This window comes from Pseudophryne corroboree, chromosome 6 (assembly GCF_028390025.1).
Source record: "Pseudophryne corroboree isolate aPseCor3 chromosome 6, aPseCor3.hap2, whole genome shotgun sequence".
Classification (NCBI taxonomy): Eukaryota; Metazoa; Chordata; class Amphibia; order Anura; family Myobatrachidae; genus Pseudophryne; species Pseudophryne corroboree.
In genome coordinates, this window is record NC_086449.1 from 291,204,798 (window position 1) to 291,222,500 (window position 17,703).

The window sequence follows — 17,703 nt, forward strand, 5'->3', positions numbered from 1 at the left end:
TCTCGTCTCAACGAGAAGCTTCAGAAAAATTGTTCCAGGTCGAGAGACCCTCAGCAATAGCAGTAGATGCTCTGGTGACCCAGTGGCTATTCCGGTCATCGTATTCCTTCCACTTCCACTGATCCCAAAAGTTCTCGGGATAATAAGAAGAACAAGGGTCCGGGCAATTTTCACTGCCCCAGACTGGCCAAGGAGGGCTTGGTGCCCAGATCTTCAGGAGTTGCTCATTAAAAGATCCTGGGCCTTTTCCTCTTCGCGAGGACCTACTACGGTAGGTACCGTGCGTGTACCTAGACTTGCCGCGGCTACATTTGATGGCATGACTGTTGAGCGCCGAATCCTACCCCTAAAGGGTATTCCCAAGAAAGTCATCCCCACTCTTATTCAGGCCGGGAAAGGAGTAACGTCTAAACATTACCACCGTTTTTGGAGGAAATATGTGTCTTGGTGTGAATCCAAGAAAGTTTCAACGGAAGTGTTTCAGTTCGGGCATTTTCTCCATTTCCTACAGGCTGGGGGAAATGCAGGCTGCAGTTGGACTCCATTATGGTCCAGTTTTCAGCATTGGCAATTTTCTTTCTGCCATTATCTTCCCTTCCGGAAGTTCAGTTTTGCGTGAAAGACGTGTTGCGCGTCCAACCTTCATTTGTGCCTCCAGGGGCACCTTGGGATCGTAATGTGGTGTTGCAGTTCCATCAATCACATTGGTTTGAACCTTTCCGGAAGGTGGAGTTGAAATTCCTCACTTGGAAAGTGGTCATCCTATTGGCCTTGGCATCTGCAAGGCAGGTGTCTGAGTTAGCGGCCTTGTCTCACAAGAGCCCTTATTTGATCTTCCAGGAAGATATAGCTGAATTGAGGACACGTCAGCAATTTCTACCGAAGGTGGTTTCCTCTTTCCACATCAACCAACCTATTGTGGTGCCTGTGGCTACTGACGCCTTCGCTCAGTCAAAATCTCTGGATGTAGTCAGAGCTTTGAAGATTTATGTCACCAGAACGGCTCAGATTAGGAAAACAGAGGCTCTGTTTGTCCTGTATGCTCCCAACAAGGTTGGGTGTCCTGCTTCCAAGCAGATCATTGCATGCTGGATCTGGAACACCATTCAGCACGCTCATTCCACGGCTGGATTGCCGTTACCGATATCGGTGAAAGCCCATTCTACTAGAAAGGTGGGCTCATCCTGGGCGGCTGTCCAGGGTGTCTCGGCATTGCAACTTTGCCGAGCAGCTACTTGGTCGCGGTCAAACATATTTGCAAAGTTCTACAAGTTTGACACCTTAGCCGATGAAGACCTTAAGTTTGGTCAATCGGTGCTGCAGAGTCAACCTCACTCTCCCGCCCGTTCTAGAGCTTTGGTATAAACCCCATGGTTCTTGAAGTGACCCCAGCATCCTCTAGGACGTATGAGAAAATAGGATTTTAATACCTACCGGTAAATCCTTTTCCCTTAGTCTGTAGAGGATGCTGGGCGCCCGTCCCAGTGCGTACTGTATCTGCAGTTATTGGTTGTGGTTTCACACAGGTTGTGTTACGGTTTTGTCAGCATAGTGCTGAAAATTCTTCATGCCGTTGGCTTGTGTTCTATTGAATGCCACGTTCTGCGGCATGCTTGAGGTGTGAGCTGGTAAGATGCTCACCGTGGTTTAACAATAAATCCTTTTCCTCTAAATATCCGTCTCCCTGGGCACAGTTTCCTTAAACTGGAGTCTGGAGGAGGGGCATAGAGGGAGGAGCCAGGTCACACCCTTTGAAAGTCTTAAAGTGCCCATGTCTCCTGCGGATCCCGTCTATACCCCATGGTTCTTGAAGTGACCCCAGCATCCTCTACGAACTAAGAGAAAAGGATTTACCGGTAGGTATTAAAATCCTATTATCATGTCATCATAGTAACTACTTTGCCCTCCTCCATATGAATGTGAAAACAAAACTATTAAGAAGAAATTGTATTAAAACTCTCAAGTATTGTTCTAATTACTAATTTCTACACAGACTCCTCTGGATTATACAGAATTACTGTATACTGTATGTAGAATCCAATTATAAATAAAACACTCCATAGCTATGTCATGCTATATACATTACCTCTGCTGTCACCAGTAACACTGCTTTCATTTCTTCAAAACGACAATGATTTTCTGCTTCCCCAGAGTAATGTCCCACGTCTGGGATTTGTTCTATAATGGCAATAACTAGGCCCAGATTTATTAAGCCTCGGAGAATGATAATTTGCACAGTGATGAAGTACCAACCAATCAGCTCCCAACAAAAAAATTTAAAACACAGCCTGTAACATGACAATTAGGAGCTGATTGGCTGGTACTTTATGACTGTGCTATTTATCACTCTCCAAGGCTTGATAAATCTGGTCACTAGTCTCTTGTCTCCAATATAGTACTGACTCAAAAGTTACAATTATCGCCTCAAAATCTTTACTACTTCACTTTTCCATAATTGTCTATTTCTTGTCCGACAAATACATCCAAAATCAACTGGAAAAACAATCATGTAGATGACACAACATGGGCCCTCATTCCGAGTTGTTCGCTCGCTAGCTGCTTTTAGCAGCATTGCACACGCTAGGCCGCCGCCTTCTGGGAGTGTATCTTAGCTTAGCAGAATTGCGAACGAAAGATTAGCAGATTTGGGAATAGAAATTTCTTAGCAGTTTCTGAGTAGCTCCAGACTTACTCAGCCATTGCGATCAGTTCAGTCGGTTTCGTTCCTGGTTTGACATCACAAACACACCCAGCGTTCGCCCAGACACTCCCCCTTTTCTTCAGACACTCCCGCGTTTTTCCCAGAAACGCCAGCGTTTTTTCGCACACGCCCAGAAAACGGCCAGTTTCCGCCCAGAAACACCCACTTCCTGTCAATCACACTCCGATCACCAGAACGATGAAAAATCCTCGTTATGCCGTGAGTAAAATACCTAACTTTTGAGCAAAATAACTAAGCGCATGCGCTCTGCGAACCTTGCGCATGCGCAGTAAGCGACTAATCGCAATATAGCGAAACTCGGCAACGAGCGAACAACTCGGAATGAGGGCCATTATTACCATAGATGCAAGATGATAATGTCATTAGAAGAATATTTGTACAATTAGCATCTCAAATCTCAATTTGACACTACAATGACTTTACGGTAATCTCTTGAAACAATGATGTAACATAATGGCACACATCCAAATTAACGATTAGACTGTACATTATTTAGTTTATTAAGCATAAAGAAGTCTACTGTTCTTCTTAGTATGAAAATTCCATCCTAACTATTGCTTTCACGCTGACTATTCTAGTACATTGTTTTTGATTGCAATAAGAAAAAGTGAAGGAGGCCACCTGGACAAAATATCCAGCTCAGCAGGCCACTCCATGTTGATGGTGTCATCCTTAAAGACACAAAGTTTATGGGCTTCTCTCCGCATTGTGCCTTGAGATCTCTCCCAGCACATCCACCCACCCCCATCCTGCAAGGGGACTCCCGGGGCCAAAACCCAGAAATACAGTACATTGATTGCCAAGGACAACTCTTATTGGTAGAGCTGTCCTTCCCGTTACTAATTAAATATGTAAGAATATATGCAATTAGTATAGATACAGTAAGTGGCATATCTATACTCCTCTTTTCAACGTACTATTCTATGTTCATCTTTTTCCTTTGAGATTAATTTCTCAGGATAAATAAATATTTATGAAATCCAGAACTCTGGCTTTTCCTCAGCACTTTATTTTCTTCTTTCCAGTACGCACTTATGTAGCTATTTTAAACACTTTGTGACCTCATTTAATGCACAATATGACTGTCAGTTTTTGTGATTTTTCTGTAAATGCAGCAGTTGGATGTCTGTCTTACTGCCTTTGTGCACATTACAAACTTAATTTCACATTACAGTACATCCCAATTTGCTCAGATCACCTTGCAGAGCACAGCCTTAGGGCTACAGTATATCAGAAACATGGAGCTTGCAACAACAAAAAAACACACACACAAAAACCAGTTTCTTTGCACCTCTTGGTTGTAAATAAACACTGTTGCTAAAATCTTCCAATATAATGCTTGAAGAAATTTCAGCACTTCTGCTATGATTATGAAGCTTCAACCTCACAATTTAACATGTTAACTGACTAATAATTTAACCACTAAGAAATTGTCGGTTTATTTTATGATTGAATTAGGTGAAGAACATTTATTTAAAACACTTCCAACATAATTTATTTTTTTTATTTAAACTTTTTCTAGAAACATTGGTACAAACATTGATGGTCACTATATTGGACCATCCATGATCAGACTAATGCTACCATCGCAACTCCACATTCTCCAGGGGGCCACTCCTCTCTGCAGCCATCGGGTGTCCCCAGGGAAGGTGAGTGCCGCCTTTTTACATTTCCCCAGGGGCTGTTAATCTCTTAATCTTTGCAGCCGCATGGTGGGTGGGTGCCGCCAAGATGCCTGATCACCAGTAGGCACTGGGGGAGGGAACCAGGAAGCAGAAGAACCGAGAGGTCCCTCTGTAAGCAGCAGCTGCTGGAAGATTGTCTTCCAGCTGCTGCGCAGTGAGCATGTATGACTGGTCACATCAGATGCGTCCACATCAGGGAAAGCCCAGCCTGGAGTGGTCACATCTGATGCGACCACAACAAATAAGTGGTTTAGTACAACAGCACTAATGTGTTAGTGCTCATACTGCACACAGCTGCTGTAAGTCATCTGTCTAGAACAGAGGTTTCTGCCATGACACACTGAGGAGAGACATCAACACACGTGATGATGTAAACTCACCTTACTGTACCCAAAACACACCCTTCTTTATATACCAAACACCACCACCACCACTCCCATTCTCTTTACCCATTGTAGTTTAGGACTCATTTCTTCTAAACTTCCTCTTAGTCTCTCATCCTACCAAGTCTGCGGCTGCCAGCTCCTAGGTTCCTTTGTGTGACAGACATCATAATACTCAGACGTGTGCACTTCGCTGTGGCTGCCTGTCTGCTCCTGGCTCCTTTATGATGCTGCAGAAAGACAGAAGGCAGATGGGACTTTGTTTTGATAAGTCAATGGACAATTATATACCTATGCGCACATTTGTAACTGGTGGTAAACTCTAGTAATCACAGCTCTCTTACCAATTCCTCATATCATAATGTCAACAGGTATAGCACAAGAGTTACAATGGCCTACATAATGGTCACAATGAATATAATAAATTTGTATTTATCAGTGACCCTACTGTTGCTGGTATTAGAGGTAGATAGAAGAGATAGCATGTTTTTCCATCTGTTTATATTGCTACATATGTTGCCAGTACAGCTTTAGTCTATCCATTATACTAGATAGATTCATATTCTACAAATAGCATTGCAGATACAGTACCTGTAATATTCACAGCACCACCATTAGCAGTTGCATTGATTCTTGATTAGAGTTGCCAAATGAAGAGAAATGTCTGACTGCTTGCTCTATAGATCAAAGGCTTTTTCTACTGTACATGTTATTTATGTGCAGTGCTGAGAAATGTCTCTCAATATTACTGCAGTACAACCTGCCACAAAACTAGAGATGAGGGGGTTCGATTTTACTTGGTTTTACTCGGATTTACTCGGATTTACGGTTCTCAAAATGGCATCTTATTGGCTCACGGATGTCACTCACGGATGTCACGTGTTTTGGATAACCAATAAGAAAAATCTGTATAAAACCGAACTGGCGTTTCCAGTTGTAATTACAGCTGCTAAATGTATTCATGCCCAGAAAATGCCATCCAAGTGGCCATAAAATGCTTGCGTTCGCCCGAACACTCCCCATTACCACCCCCAAACACTGACTTCCTGTCACTCACTTTGTGACTAAAATCTCACTGTGACCACACTCACAAATCACTCGGTGCTCATGTGCACTGTGGCTCAGACACAGGCACAGTGTGACAACATTGAACGATATGCATACAACAGCCACTTTGCGTCCGCGCCTGAATGACCCCCTATGTGACATTCAGCAAATATCAGCATTGCAGCCTGTGGTGCTCAGATATGCAGCCTGTGCATACTTGCCAAACCTCCCGGAATGGCCGGGAGGCTCCTGAAAATCGTGTGCCAGTCCCACCCACTGGTTAGATGACATAATTTGTGCTGAATAGCATCATTTTAGCCCCCCCCCCCCCCGTACTATGTTGTAATATCGGCATTGTATAGTGGGGCCATGGCTACAATGGCTGCGACTGACATGCCCTCTCTGCTGCCTCTAATATGTAGTCACGCCCCTGTTACACCCCTATGCTGCATAACCCCAGGCCGCCCTGCCCCTACTGCTCTGAGCTGACTGCAATGTCCCGGAGGGGGCAACCAGAAAGTCGGCAAACCTGAGCATGTCGCACACAGTAACAATCAGGTCTGCAGCATATGATACTCAATAGCAATAAGCTCTACAGTCTGTGTCACTCAGCATAAAAAAGCTCTGTAGTGTTTGTGTCACCCAGCAGCAATAAGTCTGCGAAACATAGTAGCAATAAGGGCGAGATGTACTAAGCTGTGAAAAGAGTGGAGAAGTGAGCCAGTGGAGAAGCACTGAAGTAACATTTATAATTTGCATACTATAAAATTATACAAAGCAGATGATTGGTTGCCATGGGCAACTTCTCCACTGGCTCACTTCTTCACTTTTTTCACTGCTTAGTACATCTCCGCCTCTGTCTGTTACACCTAGTATTAATAAGCTATGGTGGAAATTTACTAGGGTCCCGAATCCATTCGAGTTTGTCTTTATTTTCTAAATGTAATATCGGTTATATACTAAACACAAACCTTGTCAGTGTGGGGGCTATTTGTATTGAGATGCACTGCCGTCCACACAAATACGAATCAATAGACCATTGTTCAAACACGGTTGGATTTTCACATACACCTCATACAACACAGGAATTTACTAGGAATTTGTATTCTCAATCACTGCCAACAATAGCCAAACACTGCAAGAAAAGCATTGAATTCGTACAGAAATAGAACTTTCAAATAGAACTGCTTTTGGCTGGCGTGTTTGGAGAATCATGCATGGATCAGTGAGATCCGTGCAGGGCTTCTTTGTGTAAAAGTATGTGAAAGAGTTAAAAGTTTAAAGAAAATGGTGTGGGGTCTCCCCTCCTAAGCATAACCAGCCCCGGGATCTTTGAGCCAGTCCTGGTTATTAAAATACCGGGAAAAGTTTGTGATGGGGTTCCCCGTATTTTTTAAACCAGCACAGGGCTTTACTAGCCAGGGACATAATGCCACAGCCAGGGAACACTTTTATATTGGTCCCTGCAGCCATGGCATAATCCCCCCAACTAGTCACCCCCCTCCAGGCACCCAAGGGCCATGGGTGAAGCCTGAGGCTGTCCCCAGCACCCCTGGGCGGTGGGTGCCGGGCTGACAGCCAAAAATATGTAAAAAAAGAATATTGTCTTTTGCTGTGGAACTACAAGTCCCAGAAAGCCTTCCCGCATGCTGGTACTTGGGGAACCACAAGTACCAGTGTTCTGGTTGTTAAACTATGGGGAACCCCTGTGCGATTTCCCCCCGGTATTTTAGCAACCAGGACCGGCTCAAAGAGCACAGGGCTGGTTATGCTTAAGAGGGGGGACCACACGCAATTGTTTTTTTAGCTTTTAACTATTTCAATACTTTTAGACAATGAAGTCCTGCACGGATCTCACTGATCCGGCCGGGCTTCACTGTGTTAAGTCCAGCAGTGTTTTACTAATCTCTCCCGTAAAACACTGCCAGCAATACGAATTACATTGACATTGGTAAACTCGAATTAAAAAAACACGGTAGTTTAGTAAATTACTGTGGGTTTTTTTCTCAAAAAGTTGCAATCTCAAACGGCGGATTGATCTTGGCTGACATCGGCTAAAACACAAATCTTAGTAAATATACCCCCATGTGTCTGGGTGACCCAAAAAGAACAAGTTCTGCTGGCACCAAGAAACAGACACATCCCAAAAAATTGCTCTGCTGTGTTACTCAGTAAAGTATGAGCTTTGCTGTGTGTCAGACAGCAAATGTTAGCTCCGCAGTCATCAGGCACCAGCACTGCATGCTTTGTTATGTACAGCAGTGACATGCGGTGAGGTGAGGCAGGTAGGTCAGAGCCTTTCGTGTCATACTATAGTATTACCAGAGGTTTGACTATATAAAGGGGATGTAGTTATGTTCCCGGAGGTCGGGATCCCGGCGGTCAGCATACCAACGCCGGGATCCCAGCCGCCAGAATGCTGCAGGGGGGCCAGGACTTTTTCCACTTGTGGGTGTCCACAACACCCATAGAGTGGGAATAGAACCTGTGGCGAGCGCAGTGAGCCACCGAGCCTGCAGGATGGCGAGCACAGTGAGCCCACAAGGGGCTTTGTTGCGCTTGCCCGCCTACCGGCATTCTGGCGGCCAGGATCCCAGCGTTGGTATGCTGACCACCAAGAATCAAGTCCGCCGGTCACCCATACCCAACCCTTATAAAGTATATGAAAAATACAAAAAATATATTATAAATACTGTATATACACTGCTATAATGAGGAAAAATGCAAAGTATAGTACTATGGGAGCTAAGCTGCACCTCTAGAAGAACCCTTTGTTAGTACGTGTTCAATAAATAAGATAGAGCAAATGGGGATCTGAGGGTGCTAAACTGATACCAGTAATGTGTACAGTAATACCACCATAAGTGTTATAAATTCGAAGGCATTTTAACATAAAATAACACTTTTTAATTTGTTAAAATGTCCATTAAAACATTCCAATTTCAATGGCATTCTCTGCTGTTGGAGGAAGCACATGTGCCTGGTTGCCAATTAATTGTTCTAGTTCATCATTGTGCGCATCTTTGAGACTGTACCTCCAAGGCGGAACACTACACTCAGTTTATATATTTATTCCTAATTGTATGGAATACTAGACAGATTCCGTCCGGTCCCTGATTGGGACATTTTTAGCCAAATTCTTCTAGAACGAACCTCAGAAATAGGTTAATCCATTACAGGGAGAGGTATTTACCTGAAATCACTAATTCCTCTGCTTACTTCATTTCATCTTGGGATTTACCCCTGAGGAAGTCATTTTGATGAAACACGTTGGGCTTTCTATGAATTCCATTTGTATCTACATGAGCCAGTAACAGAGTACATCTTCCTGACTTATCCCTGAATAATTGATTACACAGTGATCATCGGATGTCTCTTACATCTGTACAATATATGGATTTTTTTTTATGTATCAGCACTCAGCTTGGAATGTTTTAATGGACATTTTAACAAATTAAAAAGTGTTGTTTTATGTTAAAATGCCTTTGAATTTATAACTCTTATGGTAGTATTACTGTACACATTACTGGTATCAGTTTAGCACCGTCAGAGCCTCATTTGCTATATATATATATATATATATATATACTGCTACATATACTGCTGCACCTTTGTATAATGCCCACATGAACCCATGGGCTCATATATTGTGTATAAATCTGTCTCTGGTACTAGCCAGTGCCTCCTCAGTCATTTACCTCAGCAAATGTCAATAATATACAGTGGTGACGGAATACATACTATTTACCGATGACCGGGATGCCGGCTGTCCAGATACCGACAGCGTCATCCTGGCCGCCAGTATGCCGGCAGCTGGGTGAGCACTAGAAAGCCCCTTGCGGGCTCACTTCGCTTGCCACGCTAAAGGCACTGTGGCTCACTGCGCTCGCCACAGGTTATGTTCTCCCTTTATGGGTGTTGTGGACACCTGCAGAAGGAAAAAAGCCTGTGGCACCGGTATTCCACCAGTGGCAATTCACCGCCTGCCAGGAACGCCAGGATCCCAACAGATGGCCTCGTGATTGCCTCCCATAGAGACACTGTTGTGCAGGGACCTGTGACTGACATCCATGCTGCAGACTGCCGTTAGATAGTAATGGTTGCAATTCAGGAGGTTTCTAACCTCTGTAGCAAGCCTGTATGATCCATTGCTGCCTCGGCTCCAAATTGGACAGCATTAAAAACCCAGAAGGCTCGCTGGTGTCTTACTCATGGCAGTAAGTGTGTGAAATAATAAATCCCAGCCTGCTGCATAAGAGGCCACAAGTCCTGGTTGCAAAGGAGGCCTCTGGTAATGGTTGAGGAGCCACACTTCATAAGCAAAATGTTTTACACTATGCATTGGCAGGGCCGAAACTAGGATTTTTGTCACCCGGGGCAAGGTAGTCATTTGACACCCCCCCCCCCGCAAAAAAAAAAAAATATTTTACAATAAATAAATAAAAATAATAAAAAATAAATAAATAAATAAATAAATGAATAAAAATATTATATATATATATATATATATATATATATATATCTCTTTCAGAACTTTTTTACCTGAAAAATTGCCTTTTCTAACATAAAATTCATATCCAGGAAAAAGTGTCCCCATTTTACACAGTACGACAGGCAAGTGTCCCCATTCCCCATTTTACACATTGCGGCAGACAGGTGACCCCATTTTACACATTGCGGCAGACAGGTGTCCCCATTTTACACATTGCGGCAGGAAAAAGTGTCCCCATGTTACACATTGCGGCAGGCACGTGTCCCCATTTTACACAGTACGCTGGCAAGTGTCCCCATTTTACACATTGCGGCAGGAAAAAGTGTCCCCATTTTACACATTGCGGCAGGCACGTGTCCCCATTTTACACAGTACGCTGGCAAGTGTCCCCATTTTACACATTGCGGCAGGAAAAAGTGTCCCCATTTTACACATTGCGGCAGGAAAAAGTGTCCCCATTTTACACATTGCGGCAGGCACAGGTCCCCATTTTACACAGTACGCTGGCAAGTGTCCCCATTTTACACATTGCGGCAGGCACAGGTCCCCATTTTACACAGTACGCTGGCAAGTGTCCCCATTTTACACATTGCGGCAGGAAAAAGTGTCCCCATTTTACACATTGCGGCAGGCACAGGTCCCCATTTTACACATTGCGGCAGGTGGTGGAGGGAGAGAGAGAGGGCGGGATGTACTAAGATGTTACCCTGCGCTAATAGCCCTCTTACCGCTTCGAAGCATGTTAAAATCATCAGCCTCCCGACGCTGTCATTCTTTCTAAGCAGTTTCTGCATCATGTTTCGATAGTGCATACAGTGCCTGCGGAGGACCAGTACAGCCAATGGAGTCAGGAAACAATACGAAGGTATCACGTGATGCAGAAACTACTTGGAAAGAATGACAGCGCCGGGAGGCTGAGGAGGATTTTAACATGTTTCAGAGCGGTAAGAGGGTTATTAGCGCAGCGTAACATCTTAGTACATCCCGCCCAGAGAGAGGAAGGGAGAGGGGCTGACTTACATTTGAAGCGGTTCTCGCCGCTCTTCAGCCGCCTCTCCCTCCTCGTCTGCGCGGCTCCCCCTTCTCCCTCCTCCGGCGGGGTTTTGTGGAATGACGCGTTTGCGCCGTGACGTCACGACGCAATCGCTTCATTCCGCGAAACCCCGCCCCCCGAGCTGGGCACTCGGGAGAAGGGGGTTTCAAAGTCTAAAAGTGCCGCGGCGGGTGTTAGGGGGTCTCGGCGCCCCCTCCAATCCGGCGCCCAGGTCGCCTGCCCCCCTAGCCCCCCCCCTAGTTTCGGCCCTGGCATTGGGTGCAGTTTGGAAATGACCGCCAAATTTTCTACTTAGCTATATTAGCTTTATTTTTAAGCAGCTGTCACTTACAAGGCAAAACCATGCCTTTTAAATGATTGCCTCTTTAAAAATACGTCTGAGTTTATTAGGCACCTTGCATCACCAGCAAACTCGGATGCCATTACATCACGTTGCAGATTTGTTATTGTATATTAACTATGGCTAAAATGAGCAAGGGATCACGCAATTTATTGTGCATAAGGAAATGCAGGAAAGTACAGCTTGAACAATTTGACACTCAGGGGTGGTTCTACCACTAGGAAACTTTAGGCAGCTGCCTAAGGCCTCTAGCACCTGAGGGCAGCACTGAGGTTAGTGGCATAATAATGAGGATATCTCTCTAAGAGACATCATTATTTTACTTAACACTAGCGGTAGCAACAGATCCAACAAGCCGTGGCACTTCTTAGTTCCTGTGTGGCTGAGACTGCAGACATGTCACAGTCTGACATATCTGATGCAGCGCAGCCATCAGTAGTAGATGCCCTCTCTGCATGGTGGATTTTCCCTCCTCCTGGACAAGTCACCAATATACTGCTGTTTTTTTTCTCTCTTCTCCGGCCCCTCCCAAAGATCCAGCCCCTTCTTCTGCGGCTCCACCCATTCCTACTCCTGCTCCTATAATGTGTTTCCAGCCAAGCTATCTCTTTAGGGTAAGCCCAGAAATATGAAGGGACCACAACCTCCTGCAATCAAAAATAAGTGTCTGTGTGGGGTTGGCAGGTTTAGTGTTATATGGGGTTTGGGGTATATATTATTATTAACACTAGCTTTACTGAATGTATCCTCATACCTCCGTTTACCGACAGAGGTCAGTTGCCATTGGCTTTTTCCTTCCATTATTGACTCATGTTTTGAGATTCAATTATGTTTTTGGCAATACTAGTGTTAAACTACATGTTTATAGAGGAAACAAGAAATATGGGTAGGAAAAAAGCATAACAATTTTGTACACTGTAAAAAAAAGACTTTTTATTAAAATTTGTCAGTAAACATGCGCAAATTGTCACAAAACACAGTACAACAATTTGTTTTGAAAACAAGAAAAAACAAGAAAGAATACCAAGAACACTTTCCTGCCTCCCGGCTGTTCAGAATCCCTATGACCATACTAAGCGACTAAAGGAGGGTTGTCAGGATCACTTTTGCAGCTATTCCCATCAGAATTCGAGTTCTGATACTCTCTCCATCAGATTTAGGTGGTCATTCTGAGTTGTTCGCTCGTTGCCGATTTTCGCTATGCTGCGATTTGTTGCTAAATGCGCATGCGCAAGGCACGCAGGGCGCATGCGCTTAGTTATTTAACTAAAAGCTTAGTAGATTTGCTGTGGTTTCTGCGGCGCTTTTCAGTCACACTGCTGATCGGTGAATGATTGACAGGAAAGGGGCGTTTCTGGGTGGTAACTGAGCGTTTTCCGGGAGTGTGCTAAAAAAACGCAGGCATGTCAGGGAAAAAAGCGGGAGTGTCTGGAGAAACGGGGGAGTGGCTGGCTGAACGCAGGGCGTGTTTGTGACGTCAAACCAGGAACTAAATGGACTGAGCTGATCGCAATCTAGGAGTAGGTCTGGAGCTACTCAGAAACTGCAAGAAAATATTTAGTAGCAGTTCTGCTAATCTTTCGTTCGCTATTCTGCTAAGCTAAGATACACTCCCAGAGGGCGGCGGCCTAGCGTGTGCAATGCTGCTAAAAGCAGCTAGCGAGCGAACAACTCGGAATGAGGGCCTTAGTTTCCTCCCCTCTGGACTGGGCAGAAGAAATGTCATAGAGACTCCAAAATTTCAGAATCGGTAAGACCTTGTCGTACGCGTGGCATGTTGATGCCCTGGAGCAAGCGGAAGGACTGAGTTACTTGCAAAGAAAACCACAGTGCGCCAACCTCAGCAAGTTGTAACTTGCTCACAACTGCAGCTTAGCTCAGCCCTGTCGGCGCGGACTGTCACTACGCACCTTCAAAAAATGTGCTCAGCACAACAAAGGGGAAATTGCACTTTGTCAGCTCCACAGAGATTTTTCGGAAGCCAGAAAGTGATATATTTTCCTGTAGACATAAAATATCAAATTGGACACCTAAAATGTGCAGCATATGTGGGATATACACTAATAATTATACTGCAGATTTTCAGGATTTAGGTAAGTATTAGGAATTTGAGTGATTCAGGTAAGTGGGGATATGACCTCTGTTGTATTTCTTACTGGTTCTCAATGAACAAATGGTCTATCCAATACAAGTTCCACCACTGAATCACAGAGAGGTGAAGAGGTGTATTTTTCGCACAAACACAATTGTCACAGCTTCACTGAAATAATATATCTATTTATTGACTTAATTTAACTTTTGAGTGAAGCTGAGTAAAGTTTCTCAGTGTTCACACTTTTATATTTATTTCCAAAAGTTTACTATGTACAATAAAAGCAATACAGATTATATTAAATGCATTCATTTGAGACATCCAGAATTAAATTTACTCAACTGCAAACTTGACTGAGTAGACCTCTTCAGCTGTAAGAACCTTGGGTTAGTCAGCAAAACAATTGTAACTTTTACAATAAAACCATTTTATTCAGCAGAATGAAACATAAAAACAACTGTACTTTGTGTATTTTTTAACTTACGTAAAATTAATAACAGGCACTTTCTGTACACTTAAATCAACCTTGGGGCCCACAAAGTCAGATAACATAGTTCAACCAGATGGAGCTCAGTGGTGCACTTGAAACTGTATTTCCTCTATTCGCAATAGTTGTAGGTGGCCATAATAGTTACTGTTGAAATGGTACCTCTGCTTTGTTACATATAGAATAAATTAAATTAGTTATAATATTATAAGTTGTTATATCTCTTTATAACCAGAAGACCTTCAGTTTAATTATTACCTCATATTAAACTCAGTATAGCTTAGTTCGTAATTAGTACTGTCTCCAAAAGTTAGAATGGCTTGGTATTGAGACCTATCCCCGGACTGATGGCTGATAATTGATGTTTTGGTAGTTTAGATTCATCCTGCAGTGCAACTTTCTAATTCCAAATGTATTTCTGTATGCTGCTTGTACTGTAGCTGAAAGTGTTTCTGTCAGTACTGTAGGACGGCCAGTCCTCTGCAGCAGGCTGGATAATTAGATCTAAATGTATTAACTCTCCTCTCAGGCCAATCTAGCACCGGTTATAGCAACACGCAGGGTTGTGCATCACTATCACTGGGGGGTATACAAACCTATTCTAAGCAATCTAGTCAGATTGCTTAGAATTTAAGCACGGGTCTCTCCATGTGTACCCCCCTTAAGCACCTCAGCATTATAGGACTGGTCTGCTTCTCTCTTCTGCATTAAAGCAATCTGCAGCTGTCACTATTTCTGAATCTGACCTACCTCTCGTTGGTGTCAGTCTGAGCCTCAAGGTCGGCCTCTGTCTCTGGGGAGACATGCCTCAGGACTTGCCTTGACCAACTGTCACTTGTTTCAAACTGTCACTTGGTGTACCACCTGACACTACTCATGTGACCTGCTCCCATCCCTTGAGCAGCAGCCGGGTATGCTAGTTATTATCTGCCTTATAGATTAAAACAATTTTGGCTGACAAATGATATTATCATAAATAATGACACATACAGATTATAGGCAGCATATACTGTATAAACTCCCTTTTAAAACAAGTGTGAGACCCATATATCTACACAGAGGGCATATTGGTGGGGTATTACACATGCAAGCAAGTCAATTCTTATGCTAATGTATAAATGCAGATAAATGCAGAGTAATAGAAGGTCTCTTTTACCAATCATATATGGTTTATCAGCATCATACACGGTATTAGGTTACAAAATAAACATCAACAAACAAAATAATCAAAGTTTTCCATTGTTACTGCAGCAAAACCTGGAAGCGGTCATATGACCACCACTCCTGGTAGAGAGATTAAAAAAAAAGCTAAAATTAGATTTTTTTAATGGTTTTCGAAAAATAATTTAATCAGTTTTTTATACAATTGCCCAAATTATTAAAAGCCACAAAATTTAGTTGCTGTAAGTACCCAAACCACAGAGCAGCAACGCTTCAAAATTTGAAAAGGGTCAATTGACCACCCTCAGTAAACCTAGTGTTAATATTATCTAGGGGTGTATTTGTGAGGATCCATTCTTTAGGCTGAGAATAAGTAGGTCGACACTGTCTAGGTCGACCACTATTGGTCAACAGTAAGTAGGTCGACATGTTCTAGGTTGACATGAAAAAAGGTCGAAATTAGTTTTTCAAATTTTTTTTCTTCATTTTTTGAACTTTTTCATACTTTACGATCCACATGGACTACAATTGGGAATGGTAACCTGTGCTAAGCGCAGTGGTAGCAGAGCGAGGCACCATGCGCGAAGCATGGCGAGCGAAGCGAAACCATGTGATGGGAAATGGTGCACTAATTGGGGTTCCCGGTCACTGTACGGAGAAAATGACACCATAAAAAAATTAAAAAACTCATGTCAACCTTTCTTCATGTCGACCTAGTACATGTTGACCTAGCATCCCTGTCGACCTAGAAACCATATTGACTTACCTACTGTCAATCAGTAGTGGTTGACCTAGACACTGTCGACCTAAGTCTAATATACCTAACATACCACACCCATATTAGTGTTATCTTGAGTGGGGTGAGTTGGTGAAAAATATTGTGGAGTTGGGGTTGTATGGCCATTATGGGGTTGTGTACTAATGTTGTATTGGGTATGCTGATTTATTTGGGGATGGTGTGGTGGACATTTTCCTGGTGATTTTGCTCTGCACATATGTAAATTGAAGAGAAAATGTCCGCCATGCCTCTTTTCTCGGTGTGGTAAATATTGAAGAACATGGATACATGGTGTGTAATGTGGGACCATTGTGTATATAGTAGTGATGAGCGGATTCGGTTTTACTCGGTTTTACTCGGTTTTACTCGGTTCTCAAAACGGCATCTTATTGGCTCACGGATGTCACGTGTTTTGGATAGCCAATAAGATGCCGTTTTGAGAACCGAGTAAAACCGAGTAAAACCGAGTAAAACCGAACCTCGCTCATCACTAGTATATAGTGTGTGTGTGTGTGTATGTGTGTGTTATTTAAATATATATATATATATATATATATATATATAAAGTTCACCCTGCTGCGGTACTCAGGAAAGAAAAACAATGAGGCAGGTCTCCTGGTCAAATATATATATATATATATATATATATATATATATACATATATATATATATATATATATATATATATATATATGTAATCAGGGCCGTAACTGTGTGTGTGTGGTAGAGCTTCAGGGTAGGGGGCGCTGTTGGCAGCACTTGTCAATTATAAATTATCTGATTACTTTCACATGCAGCTTCCCCCCTTTTTGAAGCCCAGCATCTTCTGACTGCCCGTCTCCTACACCCACCCTTTTTGTCGCTAGTACCTATACAGCATTCATGAGCTTGACTTGAGAGCTCCTTGTTGTTCAGTTGCACTATCCTTTTTATTACATTTCGGGATGCTGATGTATCCAGGATGCAAACCTATTGGTTATAACATTGCAATCGGACACTCTATTAATTGAGCTATCTGCCCTTGCAAAGAAAGCTAGAGAATTCCAAGCTGGACATCTCTAACAATTTGAAATTTACTTTGTACTTTGTGAAGGAGTGATCAGTGTTGTGGCTGGGCAGATCTATGTAGTGTGTGGCTGCAAGAGATTGGGTGTGTGGCTGCACACTGCATGGAGCTGCTCGATTTATAGCTATATAAAAAAGCAATACACAAACAGACATTTATACCCACACCAAACTCCTTACTGATTAGCCGGTTCTTACACACCTAGGAGATGCTGCTGACACGCTCCAGAATAGAGCATCGCTAGCTTGCTGACGTAATCAAATGGCGCCACCCTAAGCGAGTTTCGATAGTTACTGTACCTGAGTTGTCCAGAAATGGCTGTAAACAAAATCACTGACAATACAGTACAAAGCAATGTCTTAAGCATTAGGACAATAGTATACACATAATCAAAA

At 43.2% G+C, this 17,703-nt stretch overlaps 1 long non-coding RNA gene across 1 annotated transcript in view; it reads right to left on the reverse strand.

Moving 5' to 3' along the window:
• The window catches only part of LOC134932073 (uncharacterized), a 33,210-nt gene extending 18,051 nt beyond the window's left edge, over window positions 1–15,159 (reverse strand). Inside the window, exons 1-2 of the long non-coding RNA XR_010179240.1 lie at window positions 15,053–15,159; window positions 4,912–5,020 (exon numbers count right to left, since the gene is read on the reverse strand). This is a non-coding gene — a long non-coding RNA (uncharacterized LOC134932073). The remainder of the gene's footprint in view (window positions 1–4,911; window positions 5,021–15,052) is intronic.
• Window positions 15,160–17,703: the final 2,544 nt, after the last annotated feature.